The sequence below is a fragment of the Oryctolagus cuniculus genome, chromosome 11 (assembly GCF_964237555.1).
Source record: "Oryctolagus cuniculus chromosome 11, mOryCun1.1, whole genome shotgun sequence".
Lineage (NCBI taxonomy): Eukaryota > Metazoa > Chordata > Mammalia > Lagomorpha > Leporidae > Oryctolagus > Oryctolagus cuniculus.
Window position 1 is genome coordinate 95,134,064 of NC_091442.1, and position 13,472 is coordinate 95,147,535.

The 13,472-nt window shown below is 40.8% G+C and overlaps 1 long non-coding RNA gene across 1 annotated transcript; it reads left to right on the forward strand.

Moving 5' to 3' along the window:
* The first annotated feature begins 847 nt into the window (after positions 1–847).
* LOC138844483 (uncharacterized) lies at positions 848–6,220 on the forward strand. The gene is made up of 3 exons (XR_011380372.1): positions 848–961; positions 3,167–3,309; positions 4,338–6,220. It is a non-coding gene; the product is annotated as an uncharacterized lncRNA (long non-coding RNA).
* Positions 6,221–13,472: the final 7,252 nt, after the last annotated feature.

A 13,472-nucleotide genomic window follows, 5' to 3' on the forward strand; every position in this document is an offset into this window, starting at 1 on the left:
TCATTGAAATCTGATGCTGTTTTCAAATATTCATAATAGAGGCACTAATGTTTTATCTATGGGCAGGTAACTCAGTCCAATCAGCCTTGTGTTTCTAAGTAATGGTGTCAGAAAGCCAGCTGAGAGTCCTGATAAAAGATTTGGGGTTTGCTATTATTTCAAAGTGCTAACATTCCTGACCAAAAACAATCTCAAGGTTTCCAATGGTGGCCAGAATATCAAGCCTGCCTACTCTCAGAGAGAAAATAATTTCCATTTCAAGGAGCTGAAGTGGACATTTTCTTGGCTGAGTGTTTGACAATGCTTCTTTACTGGAAATACCTACATTTCTTCTTCCTGAACCAGACTTCCATTTATTTAACTAAAAAAAAAAGTCCATAGATACCATTTACTTCCTTCCCTTTCAGTGGTATTGAAGAAGGAGGGGTCAAATCTTTCAATTTTTCTGACTTATCTAGAAGTCAATCTAGGATTCAAGTCCGCTCCAGTGATTTCTCCTCTGGTCTCCCTGCCACTCAGCCATGTGTGTTTCTTTCTCTTACACACAGGCTCTTTTTGGCCACCAGTAAACACACTGACCTTTGAAATATGGAAAGAAAAGCGCTTTGAAATCAAACTGGCATAAACAGTGGTCAGACAGCCGTCATCTGGAGGCCGAAACAAAGAGGAGCATAGTTTTCAAGCTGTCTTCGTAATTACACGAAGCAGTTATCACGCAGGCCCCAGTCTGAGCATCACCCCCCAAACAAACAGCTGAGGTCTGAGAAAGCACATAGACCACTTTGTTGCTCTAGCATACTGCAGGGTGGGAACCCACGCCTCCCTGCCGCCCCCCACCCCATTCCCCAGCCCAGTTCAAAATCACATGTGGCTGGGAGTGTTTTTCAGGCCTCCAGGCTCTTTCCTTTCTTCCTTCCCCATTAAATCCCTCTGCTCGTCTTGGCAAAGGCCTTCAGGTGAGGTAAGTGCCAATTAAACAGCAAAGCACTTGATATAGTTCAAGTTTATGACTTAGAGCTGGGCTTATATGAAATATGGTCTTCTCCCTGGTCCAGAAGCCTTGATAGGTAGAGAGCAAATATGGTTAACATTGGATTCATTTTTGTTACTGCCCTAAAAATGATTTCCCTTTCTGGGGTTTGTGCAAATAGAAAGTAATGCAAACAAACCCAGAAAAGAACAAAACCGATTCTGAACACTTCAGCTGCAAAGATAACTGGAGCAGAAGGCTCAGCAAATTGGGCTTTTGGAAAAAAATAATGGTCTTAAATTTCTTAGGGGCGCTTTGCAAATAAATATGGCCAGGCTTCCGAATGAGGAGGAGAGATGAGGATATGTAGTTTAAAGGACGTCTAAAGCTCTTTGCAGTTTTCAAATTTGAATTTGTTTTTTCCTCTGCTAACAATGGTTTTAGTCATGTTACAATCACTTGAGGGTTATCATGTCAGTTTATGAAAATTATTTTTGTGAATTATTTTTAGGCCACAGTGATCTGAGACGTGACCAAGAAAATGATCTTTCTTGACATCTCAGAGCCTCTAAAACCAAGAGGTTTGACAAGAGGAACATTAATAAGTGAAAATATATTCCCAAACAATTTCTCTAATCATTAATTGTGCTCCATTGTTAGATAGTTTCAGAGCCCACTGAATTTAGCAAAGGGAATGACAGATGCATATTAAAATGCATGCAAATACTACACACACACAAGCCACATTTCAATATATTGTTTTGCATTCATAATTTCAGTCTTGTGATTTGTATTTTCATTTGCTTGGGAACAAAGACTTTCTTCTTTCCCCACTTGGGAAACAAGGCAAGACTTGTTCCTGCCAGCATCCTAATAGTATTCCTGAGAAAGCAGCAAACCTAATGGTTCAGGAGCCGCTCTCCACCACCTGCTTACTGGTCCCTAACAGGAGCTGCATTCACAATGCTTTGAGAAGGTGAAAATATGCAATCAATCAGTTGCTTTGTCACATAATGGCAAGCAATCATATTTTTTGTTGTATTAAAATGGAGCAGACTGCTTTAAAAAAAAAAAAAAAAACTAAGCTGTTTAAACATACGATCTATTCAAAAGGAGGATGTGGCAGAGTGACTGCCAAGCATTTACCAAATCCCATTTCCTTTAAACTCAGGGTCACAAACAGACCACATTTCCCAGTATGCCTTGCAATTAGGTGATTTCTGACTAGTGGAATGTGGGCCAAAGTGACAAAGTGACACGTATGATCTGAGAAATCTCCTACATTGTGCTTTTCTCTTGCTCTTGACTTCCTGGCAAGATGCAGAGGATTGGGAAAAGAAGGGTCAGTGCTGTAAAGGAGTCTGTAGGTAGAGGGAGATCAGAGTGGGGAAAAAAAAGAGCATGGAATAGTGTCTCTGCCCCATCCCTCCCCTCTGACCAGTGATTCACAATGATCCATGGTACATATTCATCGTGTAGTAGCCAGCCTCCAGTGGTGCCAATTTTCTGGTATTTATACCATTGCAGCCACCCACTTCATGGATCCAGGGTCTGTCTATGGGACCAACAGCATATGGCAGAAATCACTTCCACGATTAGCTTATTACACATCGCAGCTTCTGTCCTGGGTGTTGCTCCTTCTCTCTCTTGGATGACTCCCTGTGGGGAGCCAGAAGCCACATCTTGAGGTTACTGAGGGCAGTCTATGGAGATACTTCACATGATGAGGAATGTGGACCTCCCTCCAACAGTTGGTGAGGAATTGAGGCATGCTGACAATCAGGTGAATGAACTTATAAAAGACTGCTCCAGTCTCATTTGATTCTGCAGCCCAGCAGAGACATAGTTTATAACTTTATGAGGGACATTAAGCCAGAATCACCAGAGACGCTTTTCCCAGATTGTTGACTCCCAGAAACAGTGTGAGAAAAATGCTTATTGTTTTAAGCTGCTAAGTTCTGGAGTAATGTGTTACACAGCAATCAATGATCAATAGAATAAGAATAAGAGGTAAACCTTTATTATTCTAAGTCACTGACACTTTGGGACTGTTTGTTAAAACACCTGATAAACACTGACAAATACAGCAAGATGATGCTTACGGAAACCATGTACTTTGGTTGTATGGGTAAAGATTTTGGAATGTCCTCTTCAAAAGAACATTTTAACTTATTTAATTATTTTTTATTTTCCTAGATTTGAAAGGCAGAGAGAGAGACACACACAAGACAGAAAGACAGAGTGATCTTTCATCTGCTGGCTCACTCCCCAAATGGCTGCAATAGTTATGGCTGGGCCAGGCTAAAGGCTGGAGCCCAGAGAATAATTCACATCTCACAGTAAGTAGCTGGGACCCAAGTACTTGAACCAATATCTGCTTCCTCCCAGGGTGTGAATTAGCAGGATGTCAGAAGAAGTAGAGCCAGAGCTTGATTTTGATATGCGGGTACCCCAAACAGCATGCCAACAGTTGCATCAAAGCCTGTCTTTGATTTGTTCTTGAGATGTCACTGCCTGACACAGAGCATGGACAAGTGTAAGCACCGAGTAAATAACGATAAGTAATGAATGAGACTTTCAGTCAGATCTGGAATGTGGTCCTTTATATGATATGTGCACAGTCAACACTGTTAGAACAGCTACTACTTTAAGGCTAGACTGTCAGGTTATTGTCACCTAATCCTAGGAGGTAGGATTATTTTAGAGTTGGGAAAATGCTAGGATTGTAGTCCTATCAAATGTAGAGATTATAGTTTGCCAAAGACTCATGTAAAGAAGACGCAGTCATGTAGTTGTGTTGTCATCCTAGATTCTCACGCATAGGTTTCTATGGACCAGGTTCTGCTCCAGTAGCTACACGTCTTATTTATTCCTTTTAACAAACTGATAAATTGTGTGCTTTCTTCTGACTTTACTAATGAAGAAAGAGTCTGAATAAGGTTAAGGTTAAACACCTTGTCTCAGGTCACAAAGAAATGGCAGAACCTGTACTTGATCACTGGACTTGGAGACTTCTAAAATCTCATGTCACCCATTATACTGTCTTGTCCCTTCACTTTAATTCTCCAAAGAAACAGCATGGAACAAGAATTTTCAGGAAAGAGCCACTAAATTAACAGAGTGGATGACAAGATATCCCTGTGAATACAAAAAAGAATAATTGAGAATTCTAGGCTTGAGAGATTCAGGTTAAGAAGCATTATGATCAAAGTTTATTTCACTTTGAAGAACAAACATGTATTTACCCAAACTGAATTATACCCCAGGGATGGGGCCTCCCTTGAAGCTTGTCTGAGATAGTTTAGGAGGGCTGAAAGGCATATTGCTTTCAGAAGGCCGGATACAATCCCCACTGTGTCCATTCCAGGAACAGGACCCACCACCAAAGAAACCGCAGTGGAGAACAGAAGAGCATCCTGAATCACAGGGCACAGGGCACAGGGCAACCAGACTCTGTGGTGCAACCAACAGGAGTGATGCTTGGCCTCTCTGCTAATTGGCTAAATGTTTCCTATCTATTTCCATTCAATGTCTGCAAATCAATGCTAACCTAAAAGAAATCAGAAATGGAACAAAGAAGCCTTATAAATGGATTGACATCTCTGTGTGTGCTTTTCCTGCCAGCCTCAGTTTTGCTTGTTTTCATGGGAACATGTGAACCTGGTGAGAATTCTGGGCACGCGTTCGCTGCAGGCAGCTCACTGAGTTCTCCTAACCCAGTCTTGTGGAAGTTGCTGTTTACAAGGAACACTGCCAATAGGTTCATGGGAACGTTTCGTGACTTCTGGATGTTTGCAGAACTGAGGGCTTTTGAAACCTGATTTCAAGGCTGACCTCTTGGGAAAAAAGATAATGACCTGTGGAAAGAAGTCAGGGCTAATACAGAAAATCCTCACTTATTCTAACTCTTACAAATTTTGGTGGTCAAAGTACATTCCTCTCTGTCTGAGATAGTAAGGAAAATTTTTAATCTGTAATAAGCGGTGCTAGACAGTTTTAAATTTGTCTTTCATTTCATGGGACAATAGGTTTACCAAAAAAGAAATGAGTGGTGCAATAAATTTTTGTGAGGATATTGCAGTTGGGTAAAATAATATACTAAAAAAATTTGGAAGGACTGCTTAAATAAAAAGGAGTTGATATGTCAACGACAACATACTCTAAATAATTTATTTAAACAGGGTCTCAAGGGTCTAATTCTAACAGGGACCACGTTTGCATTCTTTCACTTGTAAACAAGAATATGGACAGGTGGTTAGCCTCCCGGTTAAGATGCCCATGTGCCACAGGGGATGCCTAGATTCAATACCCAACTCTGGTTCCTGACTGCAGCTTCCTGCTAACACAGACTTTGGGAGGCATCCATGATGATTCAGATACTGGGTCCCTTCCTCCCATAGGAGACACCTGCATTGTGAGATACCTGCATTGAGTTCCCAGCTTCAGACTTTGGCCAGGCTCAGTTTCAGCCACTGTGCACATTTCAGAAGCGGGCCAGTGAACAGGAACTCTGTCCATTCAATCTCTCTCTCTCTCTCTCTCTCTCGCTCTTTCTCTCTCTCTCTCCCCTTCTAAATAAATAATTAAAAAGAACACTTAAAATGTTCCACAGTTTGGAACATTCACATACTTATTTATACTAGTACTTGTTTTCTCTCAATCACTCTGGATTGATGAAGTCTTGCTGAAGAAATAAAGAGCATGTACTTATGCAACCCCCTAGTCTTTTCCAGCTGTGACTCACAAAATCAAAGATCTAGCATTAATTCATCACTTTAGGCTCTTCCATTAGAAAAAAGATCATTAAAAAACAGCTAATTGCTGTCATTATATAAAAAAATTAGGGTCCACCAAAATGGATCACTGATGTGCACCCCCTGTCAGGGCTGAGGAAATTTTTTTTTCTGCCAAGGGCCATTTGACTGTTTATATCATCATTCATGGGTCATACAAAATTATCAACTTAAAACTTAGCCTACTATAGATTCACTGAATTTCAAGTTCTGCCTGCAGTTGGCATGGCAGGGCCAGACCAAATTATTTTGGGGGGTCTTCTACTGTCTGAGAGCCAGATGCACCTCATCCCTGCAGGAAGCAGCCTCTGTGAGTTTCCAGATATCCCGCATTTGCCCCATGTCACATATGTTTGATCTGCATGTTCTCCTTTAGTAATTTCTCTCATGTCTATACCAGGAACTACAGAAGCTGAATAAAAAACTTCTATACACAAAGAAATCTTGAATATATGAAGTGATGGATGCTAATTATTCCTAATTTGATCATTAAAATCTATGCATGTATTTAAATATTACATTCTACCCCATAAATATGTACAATTATTATTTATTAGTAAAAATAATTTAATAAAGAAATAATGAGAAAAAAAAAAAGAAATGAAAAAAAAAACTTCTACAGAATTTACACCAGTTTGGAAATGATTCCAGACTTTCTGTTTCTGTTTTCTTCTGGAACTACCTCACTTTTCAATGATTTTGTTAGTTATCATATGCTTTGTCTTTTAGTTTTCTCTCTTTGCTTATTCTCAGTTGGACACTGTGAACCCCAAGTCATCACTTACCAACTTACTTAACATACATTCTAAGCTGATTTTTGATTGAGGCTCATGACAATATAAGCCCGTCTTGTCAGTAATAGTGTGTTGCTAGGTTATGATGTCCAGTAGTTTAGGCATATTACATGCATTTTCTGTTTACAGTAATTTCAAAAAATATTGTATGGATTGGGATGTAGTCCCAAATACATTGTGCATCCATTTGTGTGTCTAAAATTGTAAATGTGGAACAGGCATTTGGCCCAACAGTTCAGACCCTGGCCAGGATGCTTCCATGCTGTACCAGGGTATTCGGGTTCGTCTCATGTCTCTGTACCTGCTTCCAGCTTCCTGCTGATGTACACTCTGAGAGGCAGCAAGTGATGGCTCACATACCCGGATCCCTGCTTCCAATGAGGGAAATCTAGATGGACTTCCTCACTCTCAGCCTTAGCTTAGCCCCACCAGGCTGTTAGCAGCCATCTGGGGAATGAACCAGAGGATTATGGATCTCGCCACTGTCTGTTTGCCTCTATCTATTTTCTTCTCAAATAAACAAATAACTATACAATTTATTTTTAAAAAAGTAAATATGAGGGCCTGGTGTTGTAAGTGGTTAAGCCACGACCAGCAATGCCAGAATTCCATATGGGTGCGGTTTGAGTCCTGGCTGTTCCACTTCTGATCTAGCTCTCTGTTTATGTGCCTGGGAAGGAAGAGCTCTAACTTCATCTCTCCCTCTCTCTGTAACTCTTCCTTTCAAATAAATAAAACAAATTTTAAAAAATATGTAGTTTTATCAGGGAAGAGAAAGCAATGGTTGGTAAAATAAGGGATGTAAAATGGATAATGAATTACTTAAACAATAGTCTTCGAGTCTCAGTGTGAAGCTGCATTTTAAAATTAATACATATGAACATCCAAATGTCACCTAACATATGGGGATTGAATGTCACTTTGTCCTCTCCTGCTCGTGTACTTGACTGGCTAACTTGATGGCTCTCTGCATGTGGCAAGGGGATTCACGAACAGGAATGATTATCCAGCTTCACAGTTGGTACAAAGTGTATTCTTTTCCATTATGCTTGGAATTCACCCATTCATTAAATTTATATCAAATGGTATTGATATGTAGCCATATCTCTGCATTTGACACTTTCCTGTGGAAAAATTTTTTTTAAGATTTATTTATTTGTTTGAAAGGCAAAGTTACAGAGAGGCAGAGAGTTACAGAGAGTGAGAAAGAGAGGTCTTCCATCCACTGGTGCACTCCCCAAATGGCCGCAATAGCCACAGCTTAGCCGATCCAAAGCCAGGAGCCAGGAGCGTTTTCCCATGAGGGTGCAGGGGCCCAGGGACTTGCACAATCTTCTGATTTTCCAGGCCATAATAGAGAGCAAGATCAGAAGTGGAGCAGCCAGGACTCGAACTGGCATCCATATGGGATGCCAGCACTACAGGCAGCAACTTTACTGGCTACACCACAACACCGGCCCTTTTGTGGAAATTTTAATGTTCAGAATCTCTGTGCAAGTTCTTTCCCTGTCTCCAAAGTTGCTATACTTTTCTGGGGGCAGGCTGAAAGTGATGAGAATTAACAATCCCCCACCTTACCCCAGGAGCTCTCAATCCATGACTGATCTAATTGGGATATAAATATCCATTATGTGGAATAAATCTGTAGTGTGTGTTTTTGTTGGCTCTTCAGTGAGACTCAGCTCCAGATGTCCACCCTTTCTTGGCTGCCTTCTCTTCTCTGCTCATTCCTCCACATCTGTAGTGTGGTATTATTTTCCCATACCAAATAAACTATGTATACCTGAACAACTGTCTTAGATCTGCTTCTAGATATAGCTAGGATATAACTAATGACCATTTCTTGAGCCTGTACTCTGTGTTCATTATTTAGTTGGGGAGAACCACATCTAAATGGATAATTACTTTACAAAATGTTAAATACCATGATAGATCCACGAATGGGATTCACTAAAGTATGAATTCACCTGGGTTAGTGGAGATTACAAGGACAGGGAAACTGGGCTGGCCTGTGAGGTCAGACCAGTATGCAAAAATCACTGTTGTCCTAATATCTGGCTATATAATGTGTAGACTCTCCTAACTCATTATACTGGAACTGAACTAACTATCATGACAAACTTTTTCTTATATATCATTTCTTGGTTAATGGAATCTTCAATCACCAGTAATCCAAGTTGGGAAGGTCATCATCTTACTTTGAAGCCACATCACAATCTTTAAATATGTCTCATACAAATTAATCCCCATGACTCCTGAATTAGTCCAGGGTCATCTGGATGATCACCCTGCTCTCATATTCCAGGAATGGGATGTACATTTCCCTCTAAGGGAATATACATTCCCCTACAGAATGGGCAGCCCTCAGTGGCCATATGACATGCTCTGTAAATCTTTCTCACTGAGCCATCGATGATTATAACAAGGATAGTCACTTTCTCTTAGGGGAACTATTCCACAGGTTGGCCTGTGACCTTTGCTAAAGTATGGCCTGAAGAGATGGTATGAGCACATTGAACTCTTCTTGGGAATTTCAAACAAAAAACACAGAGAGAATGAGGCAATAAGTATGGGAATCAAAATAAGAGAATTTTTTTTTTTGAATCATGACTATGAGAATGATGGGACAATGCAGTTCTAAAGGGGTAGAAATTTGGGGGTGGAAGAATATATGAGGCAAACACAGAAGCTACAGAAATCCAGTTAATAGAAAGAGAGGTGAAAACCAGATGTGTATTGGATTAAGATGGCAGAATAGGGAGGGAGTTTGCTGCTCAAGTCTGGGAGATGATAGTTAAAAAATGGACAGAGTGCAGGCTCAGGGAAGAGTTTGGGAGAAAACAGCAAAGGAAACTCTAAACAAATTGGAGGAACATACCAAACAAACATGGAGAGTGAGGACGCAAAAAACCAGAAGCCGAGAGCCTCTGCACCAGCGTTGGAGAGTGAGGTGACACCAGACTGCAGCAGCCCAAGCCACTGGCAAAAAAGCTGCAGGAAAGGCCTAGAAGAAATCCAGCTTGGAGCCGCATAGGGGATAGTATACGGCCAAACTAGAGGAGAAAAAACAAGGGGCAGAGAATGATTTCTCTCTCCCCAATCAACCTGCATCTGTGTCCTGTAAAAGCTGATGGAGAGCAGGCGCCATTCTGGACATATGTAACAGCTGCACCAGCTCATGTCCATAAGCTAAACCAGCCAAGTGGAGTCTCCTGAGTCTGGTAGGGAGAACAGACTGGGGGCTGGGTGCTTGTGACTGTGGGAGGCTTGTGGGGGGGGACTATGAGAACATTGAGGCTGCATGTGAGGACTCAGGATGTGGCTGGGTTATTGGGCAGACACTGTGGGAGGCTCCACATGCTCAGGGTTTCCTGGTTACCAAACAAGGGACATTGCTGGGGAATCTGAGCTTACACTGAGGACTGCACAGATCCTTTGTATGGTCCTTGGGACAGTGTACAAATAATAAACTCACTGGAGCTAGCACCAAGGCACTGGTCTCCTTTGAGGAGAGGAGCTCAGCTGAGTCCATGCCAACAGACAAGAAGAAACCTACCTTCTGATAAAAAAAAAGGAGATTTACCGTACCAAACCTGGGTATGTCACCTCAGACACAACCTCCACCCTGGAGCACTTTACAGAGCTCCCTGACCACACCCACCACATGCCTCTAGGTAGTCCCTGAAAGCTGACACTCCATTAATCCAACTGTAACAACAGAACTGGTGAAGCAGAAGAAAGAATATCCGATTTAGAAGACAAAGCACAAAAAATTACACAGTCAGACTAAACACAAAAAGAAGAAATAAGAAAACTAAAAAACACTGTTAAGAATCCTCAGGATACTATCAAACAACCCAATAATCAGGTTCTAGGAGTTCCTGAAGGTGTGGAGAGAAAGGATCAGAAGGTCTTTTTTGGCCAGCGCCACAGCTCAAGAGGCTAATCCTCCTCCTGCAGCGCCAGCACACCTGGTTCTAGTCCTGGTCGGGGCACCAGATCCTGTCCCAGTTGCTCCTCTTCCAGTCCAGCTCTCTGCTGTGGCCCAGGAGTGCAGTGGAGGATGGCCCAAGTGCTTGGGCCCTGCACCCCATGGGAGACCAGGAGAAGCACCTGGCTCCTGGCTTCGGATCAGCGCGGTGCTCCGGCCACAGCGTGCTGGCCACAGTGGCCATTGGGGGTGAACCAACGGCAAAGGAAGACCTTTCTCTCTGTCTCTCTGTCTCTCACTGTCCACTCTGCCTGTCAAAAACAAAAACAAAAAAAGGAATGTATTTTTGGTGAAATAATAACAGAAAATTTCCCTAATTCAGAGAAAGTAAAGGGACATCCAAATATAGGAAGCACATAGAACTCCTAAGAGACTGACCAGAAAAGATCTTCATCATGACACATTGTAATCAAACTCTCCAGAGTAAAACATAAAGGAAAGATTGTAAAATGTGAATGAGAGAAATGCCAGATTACTTTCAGAAGGTTTCCAATTAGACTCATAGCAGACTTCTCATCAGAAACCCTACAGGCTAGGAGAGTATGGCAAGATATATTTCAAGACTTAAGAGAAAAAAAAGTCAACACAGAATAATATACCCTGAAAAGCTCTCATTTATGAATGAAGCTGAAATAAAGACCTTCCATAACAAACAGAAAAGGAAAGAATATGTCAACACATGTCAAGCCCTGAAGAAGATACTTAGGATGTGCTACACACAGAAACACGGTCATCACTACAGAAGAAGATAAAGGAAGGGCATCTCCCACTAAATGTCCAAAGGATATCCAAAGTAAAAAATAGGAATGTTTATGAAAAAATGGCAGGACAAAGTTGTTACATATCAATAGTCACCCTGAATATAAATGGCCTTAACTCTCCAGTTAAAAGGCACAGACTGAATGGTTTAAAAAAGCAAAACCCATCTATTTGCTGCCTAAAAGAAACACATATCACTAACATGCATGCAGACTGTAAGTGAATGGATGGGAAAAGATACCCCATGCTAACAGAACCAAAAAAGAGCTGGTATAGCCATCCTAATATCAGATAAAATGGACATTAACACAAAAACTGTTATAAGGACACTATTTAATGACTGAGAGATCAATTCAGTTCAAAAGAAACATGTAACTATTATAAACATATATGCACCCAATTACAGGGAACCTGGCTATTTAAAAGAAATGTTAGGGGCCTGGCACTGTGGCACAGTAGGTTAATCCCCTGCCTGTGGTGCCAACATCCCATCTGAGCACCGGTTCTAGTCCCAGCTTCTCCTCTTGCAATCCAGCTCTCTGCTATGACTTGGCAAGGCAGTAGAAGATGACCCAAGTGCTTGGGCCCCTGCAGACACATGGGTTCCTGGCTTCGGATTGGCACAGTGCTGGCTGTTGCAGCTATCTGTGGAGTGAACAAACGGAAAGAAGACCTTTCTCTCTGTCTCTCCCTCTCACTGTCTGAAACTCCACCTCTCAAATAAATAAATAAAATCTTTAAAAAAAGAAATGTTAGTGCATTTAAAGAGAGATGTAGACTCTAACACAATAGTAGTGGGGGACTTCAACACTCCATTTTCAGCAATGGACACATCAACCAAACAGAAAATCATCAGGGAAACAGCAGAGTTAATCAACACTATAGATTAAATAGATCTAACAGTTATCTACAGAACTTTTCATCCTACAGTTGCAGAATAAACATTCTTCTCATCAGTGTATGGAACCTTCCCTAGGATTGACCACATGCTAGGCCAAAAAGCAAGTATCAGTACATTCAAAAATCTGGAATAATACCACACATCTTCTTAGACCACAAGGCAATGAAGCTGGAAATCAGCAACTCAGGAATCTCTAGAATGTATACAAACACATGGAGACTGAAAAACATGCTCCTGAATGAACAGAAAGTCATTGAAGAAATCAAGAGACAAATCACAAAATTTCTGGAAACAAGTGAAGACAATACAACGTATCAAAACTTATCCAATAGAGAAAAAACAGTGTTAACAGGGAAGTTTATAGCAATTGGTACCTACATTAATAAATTGGAAAGACACCAAACAAAGGAACTATTAATGTATCTCAAGAATCTAGAAAAAAAAAAGCAAACCAAACCAAAAGCTAGTAGGAGAAAAGAAACAAAGTTGTAAAAGAAATCAACAAAATTGAAATAAAGGAAAAACAATACAAAGATCAGCAAAATGAAGAGCTGTATTTTTGAAAAAATAAACAAAATAGGCACACTATTAGTTCAACTAACCAAAAAAGGAGAGAGAAGACTCAAATCAATAAAATTAGAGTTGAAAAAGGAAATTTAACAAGAGACACCACAGAGATAAAAAGAATCATCAGAAATTACTATAAAGAACTGTATGCCAAGAAACTGGGAAACCTAGAAGATATGGATAGATTCTTGGACACATACAACCTACCTAAATTGAGCTATGGAGACATAGAAAACTTAAACATACACATTACCAAAATGGAAACTGAATTGGTAATAAAGACCCTCCCAGCAAAGTCCAGGACTAGATGGCTTTCTTGCTGAATTCCACTGGACATTTAAAGAAATAACTCCAATATTTCTCAAGTTATTCAAAACAATTGAAAGGGAGGGAATTCTCCCAAATTCCTTCTATGAAGCCAGCATCACCTTAATTCCTAAACCCAAAAAAGACACAACAGAGAAAGAGAAATATAGACCAAACGGATGGATAGACCACTGGAACAGAATTGAAACACCAGAAATCAATTCAAACATCTACAGCCAACTCATATTTGATCAAGTATCCAAACTCAATCCCTGGAGTAAGGACAGTCTGTTCAATAAATGGTGCTGGGAAAATTGGATTTCCACGAGCAGAATCATGAAGCAAGACCCCTACCTTACACCTTACACAAAAATCCACTCAACATGGATTA